The sequence below is a fragment of the Pinus tabuliformis genome, chromosome 2_2 (assembly GCF_031772625.1).
Source record: "Pinus tabuliformis cultivar Carrire ecotype Pingquan chromosome 2_2, CPIR1, whole genome shotgun sequence".
NCBI classification, from domain to species: Eukaryota; Viridiplantae; Streptophyta; class Pinopsida; order Pinales; family Pinaceae; genus Pinus; species Pinus tabuliformis.
The window spans coordinates 535093740-535108634 of NC_142300.1; the positions used below are offsets into that span (position 1 = coordinate 535093740).

General features: G+C 40.9%; 1 long non-coding RNA gene and 1 pseudogene across 1 annotated transcript; both read right to left on the minus strand.

Moving 5' to 3' along the window:
* Positions 1-6347: 6347 nt before the first annotated feature.
* Positions 6348-7406, minus strand: LOC149193711 (indole-3-acetic acid-amido synthetase GH3.6 pseudogene; annotated as a pseudogene).
* A 3225-nt stretch (positions 7407-10631) lies between these two features.
* LOC149193712 (uncharacterized) lies at positions 10632-11405 on the minus strand. The gene is made up of 2 exons (XR_016254980.1): positions 11186-11405; positions 10632-11075 (listed from the first exon to the last, which is right to left on the minus strand). It is a non-coding gene; the product is annotated as an uncharacterized LOC149193712 (long non-coding RNA).
* Positions 11406-14895: the final 3490 nt, after the last annotated feature.

A 14895-nucleotide genomic window follows, 5' to 3' on the forward strand; every position in this document is an offset into this window, starting at 1 on the left:
ATGCCATTCATCTTAGCTTCCATGCCATTTATCTTAGCTTCTCTTAGCTTTTGTGAGAGTGACATTTGTTGCACTTGGTCTTGTAATTTTGATATATCATGTAGCATTTCCTCCTCTTCTTCATGAGTCATGCTAGAGCTTTCAGGTTTCTTACTAGGTGTTTGCATTTGCTTTCCTCGGGGCATCAGTTACTGATAATAATGCTCTATTGTGCCCTTTGAATTCCTTCAAAATAATTTTTCAAACCAAGCTCAAGAAAGAATTTAAAAAAATCTACACACCTTTTTTTCACTTTGTAGGAGCTCGATATTGCCTATGATGTATCTCTGTAATTTCAGATCATCCAATTTTGAAATTGCGAACTGCAGTATACCTCTGTGTCCTCTTTCCAATGCCACTAGTATGATCCAAATTGGATTTTCCAAGGAAGATTTATGCCAAATCTCCCACAGTGACTTCATTATAGACTAGTTCAGTAAAGCAAACTTGTACAACGTGCCACATGTCCCTGTTTCGACCTTTGGCTCTAAAAGATATACACAAGAAACTAAAGTCTATCCTCTTCCTGTACGTTCTTACGAAATTTCAATCTGATGCTTAGAGAGAAAGTTATGACGATTTTCCCCAGGTCGCCTATTTGGAATGTAATTCAGGAGTCTGCAAAAAGACCAACTTCTTCAGATCATATCTCTGGAAATATAGCGCAAAAAGCTCTGAAATTTAGATCCAAGGTTCAGTGCGATTTCATCTCAAATGGGTTTTTTTTCAATTCTGAAACGTCGCAGAAAAAAAGCTATAGGGAAAATGCCACGATGACCTATTTGGAGCAGCAAAACCATAGAATCCAAAAGCTCTGATACCAAATGTTATGAAACCAGCTCACAAACAGATAGAAAGGATAGATCAATTCCTTAGAATTCAGCCTCTTCGAGGGGGAAACCTCCTTTAAATTACACAAATGAATTATTCCTTGATGATTCAAATGACAAAACCTCCTTTCTTTATATAGGAGTCTAAGGAGTCACAATATAACCCAGCCGACCTAACAATAATAATATAAAGGCACAAAAATAACAATAGAGGGATTCTATGGGACACAGTAATAACAATATGGGGACAATAGGGGCACAAAAATATTAAGAAGGGATACAACTTCATTAGTAATGGGGTAATCACTAGTATTATAGGGACCTAACATGGACTCATAAGGTTTATCTTCAATGAAAGGTAATTCGATAGACAACAAAGGTGTGTCAGTCGGATTTTCAACTAGCGATGGACTTGGCAAGAGTTTCTTGTATCTAGGAGGAATTTGCTGCGGTGAAGTAGGACGATTATCCAAGACTCTTTTAGCTTCGTCCAAGAAAAGATAGCGGTGGGGGCCATGATCACCTTCACATAGTATACAAGGAAATTTAGATCTTCCTTTCTTTCCATTGACTTCATTTTCACTAGTTGATGGTGTGCTCTCAAAATGATTGTCAGAGGTTGAAGACACCAGATTGTGCAAGCGGGGACACCAGTCTCTTAAGATCCACGGGATGCAGGGACAATCTCAATGATAGTGGTCTCCTTTGCAAATGACACATGGAGATTTAGGTTTGGATGGTGCAGTGTGTGGATTTTCGCCAGACGATGCATGGTTGGCCCCTTTCATCGTTGGCTTCTTCTTCTTCTTCTCCTTCCCTTTCTTCTTCTTCTCAGTTACTTGTTTTTTAGTGTTACTAGCTTCACCAATCGAAGAGGAAGCAGGAGAGGGTGAAACAAATGAAGTAGAAGGTGGGGGAGTAGCTTCAGTATCATCTGGTTGTTGATTTGATTGCTGAGGAATTACGGTGTTTTAAACAATAGAGGTCATGAAAAGCCATATTGGCAGGCCAATTGTGAGTCTTGGAAGGGACAATGTAGCCATGTGTGGAGCACCAACATCTCCCCAAGAAGAGAAAGTACTAGGATTACCCCCAAGGGGAAATCCTTGATTGGTGGACTCCATTTTCTCAACCTAAGACCAATGTGGGAACAGTGATTTTATTCTGATTAAAATAAATTTTATGACGCTTTGACATAACTTGCTTTTTCAATTTTAAAGAGTCAAGGAAAAGCTAAAGATGACTCAGTCGCCTTCAATTTTTAATGAGCCTGAAGTGACAAGTGCTCAAATGGACCTTTTCTTTTAAGGAGTCTGAAAAGGAACGAAAGTGACTACTCTGAAAATCTAGATAGATGGATTACCAAACCAATTGCAAAACTGTAGAATACTTTTTAAGGTACAGCAGTCAATCTTCCTGAATGTTGTGTTCAGTGCATTGTGATCGATAGGGTGGCAGACACGGCTTCCTAAGGATAAAGGATATCAGCCTATTGTGGTATCCCAATATATACTCGACGGTACGTGGGAGCACAAGTCCATACTGGCACTTGTCATATCAAAGAGGAGGAATCACCCAACCTACAATGAAAATGATAGTTACCAGGCTTTACAACGCCGGAATACGTCTCTAGCCTAGACTTCTAGATGTTGAGCGTTAGGTTCCAAAGCATTTTTATGTTCATTGAGGTTTATTTTACGGTTGATCTTTCTTAGGAAGTTTGCCTTTAAGGTTCACCATGTGATCTAGATAAACAATTCCTAAACATGCAATCTAAGATGATAAACAATGGTTTACTTTATTTTAGCAATGAAAATCCTAGCTACTAAGGAAAGAGAAATAAAATTCTTTCAACATAGAGTAAAGAGCACACACTAGATGCACTTTTCCTAAATCAATTTCCGCATGCAGTCTAAATGCAAATGCACATGCATGTATTTGTTTTTCATTTTCCTTAATGTGAGAATGACAAAAGAGAAAACTAAGTATAGATCTGAACTATTTTCTTTCAAAGCAACAGTACTAACAATTTTCTCTTTTCAAAGCGAAAGGAAGACTAAGACAACACTTTGCAATTTCGAATTTAAAGTTTCTTTCGACACTTGAAATACTAATATTTTCAAAATCAAGTACAATGGCAAAAGTGTAATAGACTATCTAAAAGAGGAAGATTTTATGACACTCTTTTTCTTTGACTGAAAATGACACTTGCGACACTTTCAAATCAAAAGACGACAGTTCAATTAAGCTACTATTTGCAAAGGAGGACTCTAAATGATGAAAAATACATTAAAAACATTCACAACTCCTTATCAATGGAGGCTGAATAATGTAAAGGAAGAAGGTTTCAACAGTGATATACTGATCATTGACAATAAAACTACTGAATAAAGATGAGGACAATGAAGAAAAAACCAAAATATGGAGGCAGAAACAATCTCACTCAATCATCGCACCTGTAACACCAGGAAACAGGGATGCATCTCACCTGCAACACATGGGAGGTGCAATGCATCTAGTTTACCAATGAGAGACAATGCGATCTAGGGATGAGACTGAGCTTGGTTTTCACTCACAGTTTGCAGCTAAGTTCAGGGGTTTAGGCTAAGCTTTGGATAGGTAGTGAACACAAAGTATAGGGGCTGATCTAATGAGGTTATTTGAGCTACCACCAAGGCACTTAGGATGTTTGCAAGTCAGATGTTCAGTTCATAAACTAACCTGGAGATTGACTAAAGCAGCGTTGATCTACTTCGCAGTTGCATAGCAAAAGTAGTTCGAAGGCTAGTTGGCTCAGCTTCAGGCTCTGTCTGTAGTTTATAAAGCAAACAACGGTAACAAAACAAACAAACTATTCGCTCCCCAGCGGAGTTGCCATTTTATTATCGGGAAAACTAGTGTCCATTCAGAGCTACTAGTCCCACTAAGATGGGTAGCTATCTTAGAAACAAATAAACCAAAGTTACTTGTGTTTTCCTTTATGAGAAATAGATGAGAGAGAAGCAGAGAGTACCAACCTCAGTCTTTTGCTAGTCTCCTTGCTTGTTTCCTCTCTCCCTTGATAGAGCTTTCGCCACTCCTTTCTCACTTGTCCTGCTACAAAGAACACCTGTAGAGTCAAAGTAGCAAAATACCATCAAAGCATAGAGATCTATAACCATAAACAATATAGGTTTAGATGTACATTAACCATACCAAATGCATATATAAATACAAGATTCAGATATATACAAGTATATGGAGGCAAACTCAAATAACTTTATTGATAGAAGTAGTAGAAGAGAGGATTACAACCAAGCTGTCTAATCCAGCATCATCCTCCCAGCTTGAAAGCCCTCTTCACCTCATAAAAAGAAAGATCACCCAATAATACAATGTCTCAAAGAGAAACCAACAACACTTCCTTACAAATTACAAAATTCCAGCCTGTGGATCTCTAGGATGAGGCATCCATATATAGATATCTGCAGGGAGGTGAATCAGCTTCTGGGATTTTTATTAGTGTCATTTCACTAATAGTTCTTGGTTCCACTTGGATATTTCATGATCTCTTACTCATCCCTAGGCGAATTCAAAGAGGCAAGTGTCATATGAGCAGTTTCTAGAAGATTCTCTGGGTTTCCACCTAGAAAATCGCCTCTGCCATTTGTCCTTTCTCACTCATCGCACCCTACAGAAGGTCTTTTCAGTATGCATCATACCCCCCGTGTGTACAAGGTGAGATCCATCGTACCCTGGCCATGGAGCAGGCTGTATGGTCCAGTTTTGACCAGTTCTGAGCAGTTTTTTAGGGAGAACTCCTAGGAAATGATGTAATCAGTTGACCTCGATCCTTTAGGGTATGAAACAAAAATTTTAGGGGTTTGAGAGCCCTTGGTTTATGGACATATGTGATTGGGGTTGTAGTGCCCAAATATGTCTATAACACATACACAATTAGATTCAAATATTTACCATTGATATTGATATACTGAGCAAGTTGCAGCAAACACAACTCATTCCACATATAGCAAAAAATATTTATATACTTATTTATTCTATTTTCTACACTAACCTATTATACGTTGAAAAATAAATCATACTTAAGTATAAGGGTGCTTCCAATGGAGCCATTTTAGAAATAAGGCCTCAAGTGTATACACACCCAAATTTGAGAAATGTCTGTAAATAAATACCAGGTTATGAGAGACCAACTTCCCTTGAAAACATGGTGTCAAAAATTGCTAAAGGATGGAGTGACGTTGCAAACAACTAATGGAGTGCAACCAATCTTCAATATATCCTTTACTTTCTTGATTTCCCATAGTTGTCATATCATGAAGTTCTCGAGTTTCTAAAACAACTTGTTGATGCAGACTAGAATAAACCTCCTTTTCTTCCATAACTTTTACAATTTTTGGATTTGGAACATTTCCAATCTCAATATAAGTTTTCTGCAATTGTGTATGCGAGATAGGTTGGGTGGGAAGGGTAGGTAAATTTTGCAATTCAAGGGGATGTGTGAATGATTTTGATACGCAAGCAAGGTGTTCTTGAAAAGACTGAAAATAATATGGATGATATTTTTCTACTACAAGATGAGGGAGAGTAGTTATGTAATCATAGGATGAACCATGCCAAACTTGTGGACAAGATAGAGACTCTCTGGCTCCACCGTTTTTGTGACACATCTGAACAACTTCAACAATAGTACGTGTAACAGCAGCCGCGACACGCTCGCTGTAATGTCCTCTAGCAATGATCCTGTCAAATAGCTCTCCACCCTCGCAGAGCTCCATGACGAGATGCACAGCGTGGTCGTCCTCGTACGTGGCTTTCAAGGTAACAATGTTCGGATGCTGAGGCAAATTGTTCATTATAGCTACTTCTCACCTCACATCCGTTTGGAAATAGACTTGCAGGCAAGCATTTCTTCAGTCTCCTTGTCAATGACTGCAAGCGATCTTGGCAGTCTTACCACGCCTCTTCCTCGTCAATAATTCTCTTATCACCGATCCCCGATCTCCACTCTCCCCGGGCAATCAGCATTTACCGCCACGATGTGCTCCACAGATCCACTGCTTTGATCTGATCCTGCCTCCTTCACGGCTAGGTTGAAGGCAACTCCATGCCGCCAATGCAGAAGATGCCAAACAGATTATTTAGATCTGCCACGTTGAAACAGTCTCCACTGTCAATCTTCAGTGCGCCGAAGTCTTACTTCAGAAAAGGTCTCAAAAGAAAACGCCGATTTACAAAAGAACTGCTTCCGATCTCCTTGAAGGGCTGCAAAACATCGGCGAAAAACTATTGCAGACATCATCTCTCTCACGTACCTACGAAGGCAAGCGGGTTCACCACAACTCAGCGTCCCAAGCCAGTGAATCCCCACCGGATTCACTGACACGCCGCATCCCCCTCTGGATTGGTAGGCATATAGAGATTTGGCCCGACAATTTAGCTAGGTTCCGCCAAATTTTACCGAGGCAACGCGCCCCACTAGGTTCGTCCGGGTGTCCATTTGGGACACCTGGGGCTGAAATAGCTTGCCGAGACTCTGGAATTCAGGATATCCACCATGGGAGTGAACTTGACGCATCGTGCCGCTTTGTATTGATTGATGGAGGAACCTCGGCTGATGGCATAGTCCATCAGCTTGTCGAATGTGCCCATCTCGACTACTTTAATCTCCAAGGGGCCGATGGATTTGTCCGCTACTCTGCACTGCCTGTAGACGGAGTTGAGAGATTCTTCTACAGTCAGGCAGCAATCTTCGAAAACGGAGGGAGGCACGAGCAGCGCGGAGGTTCGAAGCTCCCAATAAAGAACGTAATGACCCAGAATGGTGGACGTGTCAGTGTAGCTAGTGTATTCCACAAGGGTAGCCTCCAAAGGCTCCAGGTGCTTCACTGCATTCATAACCGCGTTGTGCAGCTCTGCTTCGTCGATTTTGTCGGCGTCGATGCTTAGCATTACATTCTTCCTGCACACGAACTTGAACTGCGGCGCCACGTTGTGGAACCCCGTCACCCACAGCACGTCTCCAACTCTGTAACGGTACAATCCTGAATATGTGGTAATCACAAGCTCATATTCTTGTCCCACTTTCACATCAACGAGATCGACTAACTCTGGCGGTTGTTCAGTAGGTGTGGTAACGGGTCCTGCATCCTCATTCTTGTTACAGTAGACAGGAAGGAACTCGAAAAAGGCCATGTTCGGCATCAGCATGTAGGAAACCTCCCATGGCTGGCACAGAGGCTTCAGATTTATGCCGAAATAGCACTCCGAGGAGGCATACATGGTGCAAACCTGAGGAAGGCCGTCGCTGTAAAAATCCAGAGTCTTGATGTATTGGGCCATGGCACCTGTAACAATAACGTCCAAGTATCTAGCGTTGGGCCAGAGGCACGTGATGATTCCTTGCCATGATTCTTTGGAGCACTCAGTGTGGATCAAGTCTGGGACTTCTTTTGATGTTGAAGGGCCATCCAGCCCTAAATTCTTGTTTCTATATTGATCTGCTGAACCAATATTGTGAAGATTACCATTACCCCATTAGATCTTCGATGAGATCCTTCACCTGTTCCAGACTTTCGCTCACGGCCATCCTGCCCCGCTGAAATTCTCTCTGAAGCACCAACCCCTCAATCCAACTAACAACCCACGATGAATGCCAATATCGATGATTATCTCAATAGGATTTGCACTGTGGATACTCAGCTGATCTTTCTTCTCATACACCCAAACAACGATGACGTCTGTGAGTATGGGAAAAATGTAGCCGCTGCACCGCCGGCGCAACCGATTTGCTACCTCCTAATCAGATCTCTCTCTCGACTGCCAGACACACCACGGTTGCAGATCACCAGATCCATGGCAGCGTTCCACGGCTCCTATTCAGGTGATCCATTTCAGTCTTTGCAACTCCTCCACAGAGCACCAATCTGCAATGAGGGTCTCCTCTGCTCCAAACGCTACGAAATAATCCAAATGATGGCAGTCAAACACAGGAATTCGGGGTTCTTTGCCACAACACCGCAGCACCAAACCAATCCACCATAGTGCTGGATCAATTTAAACCGTTTGCATCGCCTCCGAGCATAGCTACCTCCTCCACGCGACATCTATCTAGCGAAAAATGCAGGCAGTAGCCTCCGATCACTGCACGCCTCCATGTGGCCTCTCTTCTCAATTAACAGTCCCGGCCTGCGATCCGGCAGTGAATCCACGCTCACCGCACCAAGCAGCAGCTCACCGCTCATGCTCGGATTCAACTACAGCGCTTCAAACAACGCTCTCTGTCTACTTCAAACGGTCCACGCCCTTCGACAAACTCCAAGCGACCTCAGTGAAGGGGTTACTCTTGTCGCAAAAAATTCCTCTGGGCCTCGTCAAAGTGGGGCCTCAACACTGGAGTCAACTGCAACAATTCCAATCTTCCACAAAACACACAGTGGAAAACACTTGCCTACGCTCAGCCAAGCTCCGCCCGATTGAATGGACAAACTAAAAAAAATACTCTTATTTCCTCAGCCCAGAAGGGGCCAGGCCCTCACAGGCTCTGATACCAAGATAAAATTGCAGTCACTCAAAATATATTCTATTAATTGTTGAATGAGGAAATTACACACATATTTATACAATCAATAGTCTTAAGATAGGAATGCTATCTTAGACGTACAGTAGTGTGGTTGAGAGATTCTCTCAACCACACACTAAACTAGGAGAAACTAAATTCCTATTACATAGGAACAAACTCCTCAAATAGAAAAGTACAACCATAGACAAGTAGGAATTAATTATTTCCAACTTAGTTTATCTAATCATGATATCAAGTGCGCTAACGACAAAAATGACAGGAAGGCATGATGACTTGTGAAAATGATAGTTCATGTTTAAGATTGTGGCAGATAAGAATTTATGTAGATTGATGAATTCTAACTTTGGGATGATCCAATGATGGAAACCGTCAGACCATAAAGACATAGACATTGAGGACTTGTGGTAAATGATGTTATACAGATTGTAATAGCTTATAGCTAGTTATGTTGCATTTAATATGATTTTTCTATGTAATATTTTATGAAAATGGTCAAGAGATGGAATCCCTTATAACTATTGAGTGATGGATGAACACCCTCACGACCATTTAGTAGTAAAATTAAACGTTTTTTGGTTTTCACCCTATAGGGTTTTAAAAGGTATATAGTTTTCTAATTATGTGATTGTTCATTGTGACAGCTTTATAATGTTCATTTCTTTCATGAATTTATTAATTGAATTAAAAGAATCATGCAATGGATACATATTTATAGCAGGAGATTTAAGTTAATATGCTACAATAATGACAGTTAATTGTCTATACTTTTACTAAATATTTTTCTATGTAATGATGATGATTATTCTAATAGTCATTGAAGAAATATAGAAAGTAATTTAAAAAGTTACAAATTGGTAATCGCTGAAAAAATTGAAAAAATTTCCAAGTCCGTACATTTTCCTCAGGGGATGTTAAAAAATATGGGGTGTTGAATAAGTGAGGATGTCGGATAAGATGTTTCTACATGTTGCGGTTTGACATGTTTAATGGGTTTGGTGGGGATTTCTAAATGGATTTGCTGGGCAGTGTGGTTTGACATGTTTAATGGGTTTGGTGGGGATTTCTAAATGGATTTGCTGGGCAGTGTTAAGAGAAAGGTTAGACAACACCATTATTAAAATCATTTTCATTTATAGTTAGCACTGGGAAGTTTTAGTTTTTTTTGTTTCATTTCCCCACTGGGTATGAAAGTGTTCAAGTATTCATAGACTTTTTTAAAACAAGTATTTAAAGAAACTATCGGACATTATAATAGATTATTTGAAACAAAGCTAAAATCCAAAAATTAAATTCATAATGGAATTTAGAAGCGATGAATTTGAAAAAAAAATGTGGTGGCTGGAAAAGAGAGTGAGAAAAAGAAATTAGTTTGTGCAGAAAACCTTTCACGTCTTTCCCGGACATGGCAAAAACGTAGGGATAAAGATATATTTCTTTAACAAGTTGGAAATAGATAAAGTGAAAAATAAAGAAAGAGTAATAGATAAAGTGAAAAATAAAGAAAGAGTAAACTACTCGGAAAAATTTAGTTTGAATAGTTAAAAATTTTGTTGCCAATAAAAAAGATCGGGTATAATTTTTTTTTACAGACAAACATTCAGAGCGATTTTTGGAAACTGAAAAAAATTAAACATATATTTTATTTTGCAAAAGAAATTAGTTCGAATGAAAAATTTTCGTTGGTTCGAAATAAATTAGGTCGAATGAAATTAGTTGGAATGAGGAAAATTTTTAATTGGAAAAAAAAGGCTTGCATCAGAAAAGAGAGACAAAAAAATTCGCTGGAATGAAAGATATTTATTGAGAGGCAAAAGATTTTTTTATCAGAGGAAAAACCAACTTTTTTCCAGGGAGAGGAAAAAATATATATTGTTGAATGAAATATAACCGTAGGAGAAACAAAAAAATTTAAACAGACATCCCTAAAATAAACTGCAATTTAAATTTCCTATAAAAGAAAAACATTACATCGAATAAAAAATAGAAGTAAAACATGACATGGGATTTATAATTTGCGTCTTTAGTGATATCTATTTCATTATCACTAACACTTGCATTTTTCTGTGTCAAATCAGTTAAATCTTTGGTAAAAAAAATATTTAGATATTCAAAATGTGCCGCAAAATTTTCCTAATGAGATTTTGGAAACTCGAAAAAAATTTAACACATCTTTTAGTTTGTATAAGAAATTGTTCCTGAATAAAATTTTAAAAGAGTGCCCTTGGCACAAAAATCTAAGAACTTTCGTAAGGGATTCTTTAAAGCTGCAGAGATCTTTAACTAAAAGAAAGGCCGACGGCCTTGGACGTGCAAGCGGCAAGTAGAAACAAACTGCTTTTATGAAACCCTGTTGAGGTGACCATCAAAAATTAAGCAGGCAAACCCTAAGGAGGAAGCGCTCACGCTAAGAAATTCTGAGCCAAAATACTCAGCTAGGAAACCCCTGACGAGAACCGCTGTGCAGGACAGTGAAAAAACAAACCAGTCACCTACAAACCCTACCGGTGTCGGCCCTTCAACGTAGGCAGCGACGGTGAAGAAAAATCTGGCAAGCGTGACCGACGTTGGCAGTCATCCTCTCCTGTCCAGAGTTGCGCTACTCGTCCCCTCATCCCCTCCCTCGCCTACACAAGAACAAGAAAAATGAAAACTATTAAGGCTTCGCATATGTCACTGCCGAAGAAGAGTGACAGGGAAAAAAACTTGAAAAAGCCTGGTCTGGTTCTGCATTTACCTGGTTCATGGTTGGCATGAGCAACGGTGGACTAATAGCCAAGGCAAATGAAAACAGGGCAACGTGCGATGTGAGGCGAAAGAACATTGTTAGTCTCATCTGCAGTCAGTGCTGGTCTCGTCTGCAGTCTGTTCGGTGGCTCAACGAAGCTCAAGGGCAGCAAACCCCTACATGTAGGGAGACCCAGTGGCTTTGGTGGACAAACCCCTCTCCTCGCCTAGGAAAACATGACAAATGGTGGGAGGTGGTGGGGAGGGCAAGTGTCACAACCTTATTTTTGCGGTAGTGTTTCAAGAATTACTGTCTATTTTTTTTTCACCCATACTTAAGTACTTGAATTATGCCAATTTCAACATTTGACTAACCATGCAAATAACATTCATTATTTCTTCTTCAATTATATTGCGGAATCATAAAATTCACAGGCATAGACACATATACTTGAGAGGGGCAACTCCTCATTAAGTCTTGTTAAGTCTACCCAATCTTATATAAAAGCTTCAAATAATGTACAAATACAATATTTTACAACTTTGCCTAAGTTCGTGCAGTCATTAGCACACCTTGCCCAATTCACTCGACAATCATACTTGGGTCGTGCAGCATTGCAACCTGTCTGCATTACTTCTCCTGGAAACCTCAAAATTGTGCTTCCCAAAATGGTCATGTAGCACCATTATGTTCAAACCCGTTCAGCCCAACTCGTTCAGTCGTGCCCAGATCGTATGTTCAATTGTGCCCAATACTTCATTCAGTCATGCCCATCCTTCCATTTAGCTTCTCCCACCTCACTGCATAGTCACGCCCAACTTCATTTAGTTGTGCTCAAGTCATTGCTCCCTTGTCACACAGTGATGCAATGTTGTCACACTTACAACTCATTGTCCGCCAATACTCGGACAAACTCAGCAGCTTTGTCTACTGGGTATCCGCATCGCCCAAGCCTGTGTCGGCGGCACTACCTACCCATGCCTTGCCTACCCATGAGCTGCCTATGGAACTGACTCCCGACCTGACTTGTGACCCGACTCCTAAATGTGTCCTTCACCTTCGGCCTTCTTCATTTCCTTTATCTCTTCGCTCTATTTTCTAAGTATGAGTGAGTTCTTTGAATGTGAAATGCAAAAAACTTGACCTCCAATATATACACACTCCAACGAATGTCATTTTCCCAATTGTCATGTCTCTTGGGCTACTTGTGGGTTAGCCTACCCATTGCCATGCCTGGGCGACCTTCCTGTCTGCCCAACTCGCACCCATTCACAAACCTTCACTCGTCGCATTATAACCGTTGGGTCAGCTCACCCACTGTTTAGCTTACACCAACACATCACATATGCTCATCTATGTTGACCACTCATCTGTAACCTGTCTCGCTCGTCGCACGTTTCTCCCACTGGGCACCTCTGCATAGTTTCTTGTCCACATAACACATAGAGTGGGTAGCCGCCTACTGACACACCTATTATAAGTGTTTTCCCACCCGTCGCACATAGCCGACAGAGTCGCCTTTAACTAACGGTGGGGTCACACAAAAATGAATGTCTCACATCCTAGTAACCTTTAACCAAATTCTCCACCTGAGTCTCCTTTAACCGAACATGGGCACCCGTCGCACATCTAGATACGCCCGTACTACAAGTTTGGTTTTTCAACTCTCTCGGGCGCTCTCAACTAGAAGCCATAACATCATCCCTCACTCTAAAGAAGGTTTTCATCCTTAATAAAACCATCATCAAAATATCTAAAAGGGTCACTAGCTCCAACATCTAATGTCCATAATGCATAACTCTGTTCTCCATCACATAAACCTCCATCAAGGCTCATGACTCCAAAAAAGGGAAATTCTCCTCAATCCATGATCCTCAACCACATCTATCACAATTTCTTCATGTTGCTCGATGATGGAAGGCAAGTCCCTCCAACTCAAGCTACATGCTCTCGCTGCAACATGTATTGTGTCGACTCACCATGTATCGTCATCCTATGAACTGCTTCCATGATACTCCAACTCAACTCAAACACATATCAGTGAATCTTGATATATCTCTGACATAACACAGTACACTTTCGACCCCCATGACTCAAACTAGTTCAATGGCTAGTCAAACCATCATCCAAATCAATGAGAATGAACCTCCTCATGCCATCATCGGTTGTGTCTCTAGCGTCCCATCAGAACATCAAATCACTAAAAAATCCATCCCATCTCAATCGAAATTTAAAGTAAGCCATGTCCAGGTCCATGACGTTGTCTCCATCTCATCGGTAACATGTTGTCATTGATGCTAATGTATAAGTGTTACTCTTCAATCAACTACATCCATCTAAGCATCAGCATCCATGTGTGAGAGGTCCTTCTCAAATCGAACAGGAATTCATCCCATCAATCCAATGCTAAATGTGCCATATCCAAGTCCATGAAGAAACCTCCATCTCATCTTCAATATTCCCTATGTCAATAATGTCAAAGGGGCAAGTCTACACCTACCTCATCATCTCATCCATGCATTGCCCATGGTCATAGACCAGTGAACTAAGGAGGGTGCAGAGGATATCGACATTGAGGGGGTGGACCCTATATCTAAGTTGTCGAAGTATAATCCTCTACATAAGGGCAAAGTGAAGATCGTAAAGGACGTAGATGCAGGACAATTCCTTCTCAACACACCCCCTATTACTAGAGAACATCACCTTTGAAGGTCCGTGCTTGGCACAGATCCCACACTTAAAGCTTGAATATTTTGATTTGGTGGACCACGAGTGGTTCCCCCACCTTGCTACCAACTCCTTCATGTAGAGGGTCTTCTACAAAGAATCGGGTGTCACTGCATTGGAGCTTGTGGAATGGATTCACAGGGTAAACAAGTCAGGGTTGTTGAACGTGTTATGGGTGCCCCACTATCATCACTCAAATATAGACTTGATCATCATTAAGTACTTGTTATGCCTGGTGCATGATGAGTGTTTGTGCTTAAACGCATCGATCCCCATCACTGATATGCTGATCCATTGGACCATGCTATTGCCACATTTAGGCTTGAATTTGGCCAAGGCATTTGGCAGAAAGGCGAGTGAGTGCAACCTCGCTGAGAAGATGAAGGACAAGTTTAAACTTGTGAAGAAGCCGTGCGCATACTCGATTACTTCAATTACTGACCCCACGGTCAAGGTTTCCATGCAGATTCTGGCTGGCAAGGTTATGAGAAAGTGTTGTGTAGATGAGATGTCAACACCAGCGGTTTCATTGGCATCACAGTGCGCAGAGGGTGTACTATTCAACTGGGTGCACTACCTATGTAGTGAATTCCTCACGAATTGGAGAGATGCATAGAATGATACTAAGACAGTCCACTATTGTGGATGTTTCTCTCGATAGTGCTCATCACGTGGGATTTGCTAGAGGACAGCGAATTTCCTCCAGTGGAGAATGTTTTACTGGAAGCCATAAAATTTGCATCTATCTGGGCCACAAAAGATGTTGCGCAGGTCAGTGAGAGCTAAGTCTTTTGGGTGCTGATTGAGGTAATTATTCGCATGGCCATCAACTATAAGCCGCGGTTATCACCAACCATGTTCAAGCAGTTGTCGGGTTACACAGAGTTCTAAGCGGACTTTCACCATGTATACATCTAGGCGCAGAAGGATCTGGAGCATAACTGGTTCGACCTACCCTACCTTGCTACTGATGATGCTATTGAAGAGGTCAT